General features: G+C 45.7%; 1 protein-coding gene across 1 annotated transcript in view; it reads left to right on the forward strand.

The window, feature by feature from the left end:
• LOC122385375 (uncharacterized protein C2orf16-like) overlaps positions 1-9,406 on the forward strand; it is a gene marked incomplete at its 3' end in the record, with an annotated part of 159,652 nt that overhangs the window by 123,948 nt on the left and 26,298 nt on the right. The gene's annotated exons all lie outside the window — the stretch shown is intronic.

Raw genomic sequence — 9,406 nt, forward strand, 5'->3', positions numbered from 1 at the left:
TGGATCGGGTATTCATATAGCAGACGTATCATATGCTGCCACCCATTTATGAAAAGTTGCTACTCGCTAGACTCTTCAGCTCTCGAGATATTTTCACGAATTTCAATTATAAAAGTCTCCAATAAAAAAATCTTATAGAACAAAACATAATCTAACCTGACCTAGCCTTACCTAGGGTGTCCTGAAATTATTTGCCCCTTGTTCATTCAGCTATAATCCCACTGTGCGCTTTAAGAACTGTTGAAAATTGCTAAAACCGTGCCTAAGGCTATCCACAGCTGTCTGTCTGTCACATGACCTAGCCCGGTCACCTGACCTTGACACTTGCGAGGCGCCAGGGGCCAGTGTTTGGCAGGTGTAAATCACACCTGAACGTGGTGTCTACTGTGACGAAAGAAATTCTTTGACAAAGCGTCATCGCGCTGAAGTTATGGTGAAGACTGGAATGAAGTAGAAGGTCAAATCGATTCCTCTGGCTCTGTCCTAATCCCAATTGAAAACCTATGGGGAATCATGAAGGAGGAGCTCAGCAAGATTGAACCAGTTCCCACAGTGAACGGACTTAAAGACGAAGCTGTGTAAGCAGTGGCGTATCCAGAAATCAGCGAAAGGGGGGCCATGGTGCTCGAGGGGGCGACTTTTTCCCTTGAGAGGGGCGCCATTGTCAGCTCGCGACAGGGGCGTCAGTCTAAAAAGTAACGTCATGTTCATGCATAATTTACTAGGTGCTGCAAAATACGAGTATAAAAACTAGGTTTCGCTGATTTGTCATAAAATCCAATTAATGCGATTTGCGGCCCAGTGTTAATTTATCAAAAAACCTTGATCTTGATGAATGTTTAGCACGATATAGGAAATGAGCTCAGGCTACGGACATTTTATTCTCAAAAACATCCATGTGAATTCGATACGGTTAAACATACATTGATCGATGAGCACATTTTTTATTCTTTGCAAAAATATCATGAGGGCGGGTAGCAGATAACACATGGCATTATTTGTGCTACCGGTGAAGTGTAGTTTTCAAATCATTATTAAAATAAAGTAACACATCAAAGAGTAAGAAGTCAATCTTATGGCGCTGAACATCAAAGAGCAGTGGCGAGTTCCACCCTCCAATGTATGTGAACATCACATTGGAGCAGGATAAGTGCAGTGTGGAGAGGTGAGGGATACTGATTTCTAATCAAAGTAACCGAGAGACGGCAGCGGCCAGTCGCAACTCGTAAGACACAGACAGGAAAACAGCCAGCGTGATGTGACAGCCCCCCCCCCCCGCACTTAGCAGCAAAATCTTCGGTCTATTCGACATCGCACTCTGAAAATGTACGTCACGTCGGCTGTAACGATAGTGGCAGCTGTGGGCCTGACAGCGGCGGTGGATACGGCAACGGCAACGGACCCACAGCAGCGATGGGAGCGACGGCAGCGGACATGAGCTGGGCGGACACAGCAGCTGCAAACACAATACCGCCGGTGAGCACGCTTGGCCGTCTCGATGCTGCTGTGTCTGTTACGCGCGAAGACGGTGGATTGCGGCATCCCATCGGTTATGATCGCCGAGTCACTGAAGAGAGGTGGCGAGTTGCTGAGAAAATGATCCATGCTATCTGGGAGGCACAATGCGCCCTATCAATCCGTAGGACTATAACCGGCGATCCATTCTCGTCTTCGAGCACACTTCTCTGTGCCTATATTGACGGTCCATCCCAGTGATCGGTAGGGGCAGCTCTAATTGGAACACACGCACTTCTGTAATTATTGGGCGCCAGAGCAGGGTGACTTTTCTCATCGGAGATCGTTCGTCTCGACGGATCATAATCGACTCAGCTGGCAGTCACAGCGCTGCACCAGTCGGTGGCCGACTCGCCTCATTTACACTTTCATTTTATGGCCATGAAATGGTCTCAACGAACCAATAAGGAAAACTCAGCATACAAACAAACAAGCAACTCAGGATACAGAGCGGGTGGCCTGGATCTGGCCAACAACGGATTGTCTGTGGGTTCTGATTTCTCATTGCTTCCTGCACGCTCTGACGGCGTGCTGACTGACGGCAGCACGCCGTCAGAGTCCCAGCGTATACCCTCCGTGCCAGCACTAAGACCGAGCTCGTCATCATCAGAGCCACACTGATGGTACCATGCATACCCAAGGCCAATTAACAGACCTAAGGCAAGATACATTCAGTGCTTGATGACTCCAAAAGTGGCACTCTAAACACTGGACGCTGGCGCACGGCTCAGCAGCACACTAAGAGCGGAGATATGGCGTCTCCTCAGAAATGGCACTAAGAACGAACGAGGGAACCCGGCTTCATCTGCGGTGTACTCGAGTCTCGAGCACACCGCGTTCCATCCGATAGAAGGCGTGTTGTTGCTCTCGCCGGGGAGACAGACGAAATTTTTGGGTCGAAAATGGCAGAACATGACGTCATTTGCGGCCAACCTATCATACTATCATAGCCTCTAAAAAGAAATGGTCACAATGTGTAAAATGGATGCCCGGAGAGGTCCTGAAAGTTTGTTGGCGATATCTGCAGTCATTTAGGAGATAGCTACGGAAGAGGACAGGGGGCCGTTTTGCCACTTAACCCGCGCGGGGCTGGGGGAGGGGTAAATTTTACCCATCCTCGCGAATTTTTGCAATATCTCGAAAACGGCGGCGCGCAGCGCCGCCAAACTTTCAGTACCTTTTCTTACATCAATTTGACACATCAATGTTCCCTGAAAATTTGAGCGAAATCCCTCGGAATTTTTTTGAGAAAATGATGTTTTAGTGACGTCATGTTCGCCATTTTCGCCTCAAAAACGGCAAAATTTCAAACGCCGCTAACATCTTCATTTTTAAGGGAATCAAGACGTAGCAAAAAAGGTTATACGTGATTTTACTTTGTTTATCAAATGGGTATCTCGGTTTTTTGAAAATTTTTAATTTTGGCCCAAATTTTTCAAAAAACTGACTTTTTTGGGAAAATAATTATAAAATCCAAAATTTTGCGTGTATCGAAAAAACTGGAATATATGTCAGAGAAGTGGTATATGTGCACCTACATACCAATTTTTAGAAGAATCGGTTGAAAAATGTGGAAGTTATTCAAAATTTTATGACGTCATGACAAACAAATTTTTGAAAAATGAATTTCTTGGAAGTTCTAGACCTCGTACGGAAACAAAAAATAGCACCATTCGATTCGCCGTGAAAAACTGCATCAGATAGACACCTTTTTAGGCCTTAACAACCAACTTCAAAATTTGACCTCACTTGACCTGACCTCGACCTAAAATTCATCCAGATGTGGTCCATATCACCTATTGGTTGTGCCTATTGAATTCTATGAATAAAATGACCCATAAAACTGATTATTTAAGGACATATTTGTGTTATGAGGTTATCGGTGGAGGTTATCGTCTACCAATTTGAGACGTATATTTATATTTTAACTTGTAATTCTATTCTGACGAAGGTTGTTTGGAACCGAAACGTCAATTAAAGTAAGTGCATTTAGTTATTTGTTGGCTCCACCGATAACCTCATAACACAAATATGACCCATAAAACATGTGTCGCACATGCCCTTTTCTATATTTTTTTTTTTTTGGTGACCTGACCTAACCTGACCTGACCTTGACCTTGGCCTCTGAATAATATTGTATGCAAGAAATATTGTCTTGGTAGCCTAAGAACACGTTTTGGGCAATCAGTCTCAGTCCATGACTCCATTCTTCGGCAACTACGGTGCAAGGCCGATACTGTAGAAACTTTCAATTTGTACCCTTGACCTGACCTTGACCTCAAACTTTAAATTAAGTGCATGTTTGTAGTTGTTCGTGATGAGATCTTTCGATTGGCGTTTGAATTTTCCAAATCGGACCATTAGTTCGGGAGATAACAGGGGGGGTAAAATTTACCCCCCCCCCCCAGCCCCGCGCGTTCGGCTGGAGACCCCAGCCCCGCGCGGGTTAATGGCCCTTTCAACCCAGTCAGTCAAGGGCCCTTTTGACTGCGGACCCCCCCCCCCCCCTGAGAGAAGTTCTAGATACGCCACTGGGTGCAGCCGCCCCACCAACTGCATAGGAAGCTCCGCCCCTGCGCTAGGATATTTGCTGACATACGCCGTATCGCCATTCTGACCTGACATGGTGTGTCTTTTTCTTCTTCACAATATCGTCATCAACTGCCCACTGAAAGGCGATAAACAACGGTAGCCTCGAAATTCGAATAAGGTTACGAGTCTACACATCCAAAAGATGTTTGATTTGTATTGGGCGTCAAAAATTAATGGTGACATCAAAATTAGTCATATTTCCTCAGATTAGCCGTTTTCACGACGGCCATCTGGTACACATTTGGTGCACATCTGGTGCAGATTAGGTGCAGATTATCATTTGGTCAAATTAGGTTCAGTCTATCTCTTATAGTAGCTATCAGCTAGGGTTGCACTTTTTGCTTATATGCCTACTTTGTCATATTATCAGAGAGCATCATCGATTGAAACACTGAAATAAATTCATAAAATGAATATATTTGCTGTAAAAGAGATAGGTGCAGATTTGGTCAAATTAGGTGCACTCGCCGGATAGCCTGTCGTGAAAACGGCCATTGTCTCCCTATCCTCTCATTATTCCATATCAGGTGGCTTGTTTTTAGCGATTTCCGTGTTGCCTTGGTGCGTTGTTGCGTGGGAGGACCGCGGAACGGGACCACGACCTCTTTAATGATGCAGTGGCCTCGGGAGGGCCTCGGGAGCGGCGTCCGTCGCCCGCCGAGGGTCGTCAGTGCCAGCACGGCTGGGTGCGGGGCGCGGCGGCCGCACGCGCCAGCCGCCCAGCATGCAGCAGACCATGGGCTCCGGCGTGTCTTCGGCCAGCGCGGGCGCTCAACATGTAGTGCGCGTCGGCAATAAGAGAGTGAAAATCGTCAAAGTCGTTCCCGTAAACGTTATACAGGTAAGCGCGGAATACCCACTGATAGGCCAAAAGGTGACGATGGACGCCACAGAGAGAAAACACCACCCTTACAACGAAAAATTATCGTAATAAAACGCCCCTGATTTCACTTTCTCATTTGGCTGTGAGCAATTCGCTAATCAAAGAGGGTTTTGTTCGTATTTTGATAGTAAGATTGTTAACTTGCTCAGTTTTCTTCACTTTCAGGACAAACGAATGATTTTAATGAATTTTGGACAGCGGCGGGGGGAGAGGGTCACATCTGTATGTCCTGTGTACTCGTCAGAAGCAGTTCCGATTAAATGGAACTACATAACTGATGGTTTTTCGCCTACCTCACCTTGATTAAACTGCAGAATGTCGTGGACTGTGACCTTATCGAGTAAGAAACGGAGGTACTGGCGGACCGCCGACAGACCATGACCTCCCTAACGTTAGCTGAAACATTTAGCCACTGCAATGTGTGACATGTAAGCACAAAACGGTACAGAGTTATGGCCCATAAGTGGGCTATGTTCCTCACAATGTGAGATCAAAGAATTGTTAGCACAAACATTTCCTGTGGCTTCTATTTCTTTGAGACTTAAAATTTGGTTGTGGCTCTTTGTGAGTTTCTACCATTCTCCTTTAGCGCAATTAATATGGCTACAAATATGTAAAATCTGGTTTAGTTAACCCTCGCACGACCAGGCCATTTCTCATAACACGAACGACCAGGGGGGGGGTTGTTACGACCCCCCCTGGCGTTTCGAAACGGAAGGTCGTAGAGCTTAGCGGAAAAAACCAACGGATTGCTCTCAACGAAATCTCGCGATTGGTGGTATATTTTTTGGTCCTAGGTCAACATTTGACCTACTTATGACCGGTCAAAGGTCAAATTTTCCGAAAAAATCAAACTTTTTCAACTTTCCGCGGCGATTGCGGCAAAACGGTGGGAGATATCGACTTGAAACCTTCACTATCGTGTTCCTTGATCAATTCTCTATCGTTTGGTATGTATTTCGTTTCCCTAGCTCTAAAAATGGCGCGTTGGGAGCGCCGGAAGTCGGCAAGGTCACAGTCGGCGGCAGAAATTCGAAAAATCAAAATTTAAATTTTTGAAATCTGATTGTATTTTTAGATTTAGGAGGTCCATTTGCTCCCTATAGAAGCTAATATTGCTGCATATTCTCATTGAGGTGACAAGAATTAGCAAAATAGTGGTTCGGGCGCTTTTCAAAAATAGTACCGGACGCTGTTCCTCTTGTGACGTCATAGCTCCGTGACCTGACCTGACCCGGTCAATTTTCTTGCACCACACGATAGCCAATGCTTGCCCCAACATGCATGGGAAGTTTCATCATGATCCATCAAACAATGTGGGTATCACCGGCAGAAAACCTAGGGATTCGGCGCACACGTTTGGTAACTGTCGGCCGGAGGCTGTACCACTTATGACGTCATAACTCCGTGACCTGACATGACCCGATCAATTTTTTTCGGCAAAAGATGCGCAAAGGTTGCCCCAGAGGGTATTGAAAATTGCAGCCCGCTACGACAAGCCGTTTAGCGTGCACTTCGAAAAAAACCTCAGGGGGGGGGGGTTGATACAACCCCCCCCCCCTAGGCGTTCTAGGGTTAAATGCTCGGAGTAGTATGCTCCAAACAGTATGCACGGAGAAAAATGCTACAAATCGCAAAACATTTCGATTTAGCTTTTTAAACTACGCCCGTATAGGGAGGAGGGTCGAACGGACCCCCCTTCCTCGTTTTTTCGCGAATAACTCTCGTTAAAAGCGGCCGATTGCCAGGGACGGTGCCACGGGTTTTTGATAGGGGGACGGATTGACTGACCGAAAATCCCAAAAGTTAGGTACTGATCGTGTATGAAAAAACAAGGCACGTAACGCCGCGAAAGTTGGTAAGACCCAAAACGCACGAGTGGTGCATCCCGTTTCCAAACTTATCCGAGGACACCTAAGATCACCTTGTCAAGCATCCTTGCCTCTAAATCAAAATTTGCAGTCTTGCTTACCCTAAAGCTGGTTTCCTACAAGTTGCATATTTCTTAGGCATGAGTAGCAGTGCCAACTATTCTTATGTTCCTTACTTTCTAATTTGCGATCTTATGTCTGGTCGGCTTCATGGCCTCACCATCATGTAGCTGCAGTAGTTATGGAGGAAAAATGGGAATGTCTTCTGCTCTGACAAGCGCGCCAAAACTGCAAGATAATTTCAGAATTATGACATCACCACCTAATCCATATGCAACGGGAAGGGTGCAGCTAATGGAATGGCTAGCCGTCAGTAGTCAATCACTGTAAACCAAATCTACAAGTTGGCTCCTTGTTACAAGTTTGGTTCCAATTCGCATAGGCGTCACTTTGTCGATACCTTGTCGATTCACCAACCCCAGGCTTGTTGGCCAACAAACTAACAGTTTGTCTACAAGTTTGGTTCCAATTCGCATAGGCGTCACCTTGTTGAGTACTAGTCTGGGCCTTGTGGACCTACCAACTTCTGAATAGGCACAGTCGTTTCCTTGTCGGTTCACCAACCCCTGGTTTGTTGATGAACTAGCCTTTGACTGGGCATTGCTAGCTTTTAAACTGTCAACAAGTAAGTGTACTAACGCTCTGTTCGAACTTGTTCTTTCTTACAATCGCTTTGTTTGCGTTGATAACCTTAACCCTATTAGTGGCAGGCTCCTGGCTACGAACTTTCGATTCGGTTCGTTTTCAATTGCCACGATACTGATGCAGGAAATATTTTCTACACGAACAGGCTATTTTTTGGCTGGAACTGGTGCACAAAACCATGCCTGGCATCAGTTATTGCTCAAAGGCTTGCACTGACAAGAAACGAAATACTGATGGGTTATATAATCAATGAATGCATACACCACATCCATTCGGAAGTTTCTGGAATCATTAGTATTTATTACGGTCACGTAATTAATACTATTGACTGGAGACAATTCCGAGTGCATATTTTCGAATGGATGTGGTAAATGCATGAGGTAGGTATAACCAGTAGGTATACCTATCGTGCACCGTCAGCATATAAGTCTTTGAAGCAAGTTACTGCTGCATATGTGGAAGAACATGGTTTTGTGCACCGCATCAAGCCAGAAGTAAAACATGCCCGCATCATCGTATGACGAATATTTCCTGAACATTAAGCATAACAATCATGCAGTTGCACGATCACGCAAATAATTCGAATAAATCATGATCGCCAACCAGATTAGCTTTTACAGCCCATATATGTCCATCAGTTAAGTTAAAAATACAAAGAGTTGAATTAAAGGCAAATAAATGTATTTATATGTAAAAAAAAAACACCGACCGAAAAACATCTGCTCACATGTGTATGCACAGGTCTGGCCCACTTACATTGCGCGCGCAGGGGAAGGGAGGCGTCTCGACCGCGGGTATAGGCACGATTAGTGCGTCCCGCAGGCCAGAGGGGGCCTCACTCACAGCACGAACACCACAGTTCACAGATTTCACTTTTTACTGCACAAATGCTGGAACAGTCCTCGTCGCTGCTCCAGGCTGCACGGCAGCCGCGCGACAACTGCTGGTTCGAAACCGCCGCGCCGGGGCCCGCTAACGGCGGGCGGCGACCGCTGATTGGTCCGCCATTGCCAAGTCTGACGTCAGGCGCAGGCTGACCATGTGTATGCTGACCAGCTGACCAGTACAAGTTAGGAGCCGGTTAAATAACCATGCGGCAACAAGTTTCCAAAACTGGCTAAGAAACAAACGTTGAAACAAATGTAGAGTTGGTCTGGATACTGAGAAGTTGGTGTGCATAGTAACTATTGACTCGTAGTTGCCACCTGACAAGCAATGCACCAGACAACGGCTGGTCTAAAAAGTATCAGTTGGTAAACATACGAAGAGATGATTGGTTATATTACACAAGACTTGTCAATTTGGTTTACAGTGCTGGTCATGTCATCAGTGCTCACTCAAAAGGTTATGATAGGTCATGGGAGGTCCCCAGCCGTCATTTGATCACACCTTTTGGTGGTTACCTACACTAGACCGATGCCTATATACCTACACTACACTAGACTCAGTAGACTTAAGTTTGCTCAGCTCAACAATAGCCGTGTTCACGACGGAATAATAGATGCCTGTTTGGTACGTTGATACAACAGGAATTTTAGTAGTTCTTTGTAGTGGGTTTTCCACAGGGCCTCGTCTAAGGAATTTTCACTGGTGGGCCATTTAGCTGATGGCAATACATAGTGACGACCAGGTGGTCAAAGGTGTACCCCCACCAAAATCCGAAAACTCCCCGGATTTGGCCCACTATTTTTCGAGACCAAGCCAAAATTGTATTAGGAAAAAATAAAAATAAAAAATAAAATAAAAAATTGACCTAATCCTCCCCGTCGTCTCTTCATTAGCTGTCGTCATCGGTTATGGCCTGGTAACGACATCGATTTTGTCCGAAGTGGAAAAAGGT

This window comes from Amphibalanus amphitrite, unplaced genomic scaffold, assembly GCF_019059575.1.
Source record: "Amphibalanus amphitrite isolate SeventyFive unplaced genomic scaffold, NRLGWU_Aamphi_draft 000216F_arrow, whole genome shotgun sequence".
NCBI classification, from domain to species: Eukaryota; Metazoa; Arthropoda; class Thecostraca; order Balanomorpha; family Balanidae; genus Amphibalanus; species Amphibalanus amphitrite.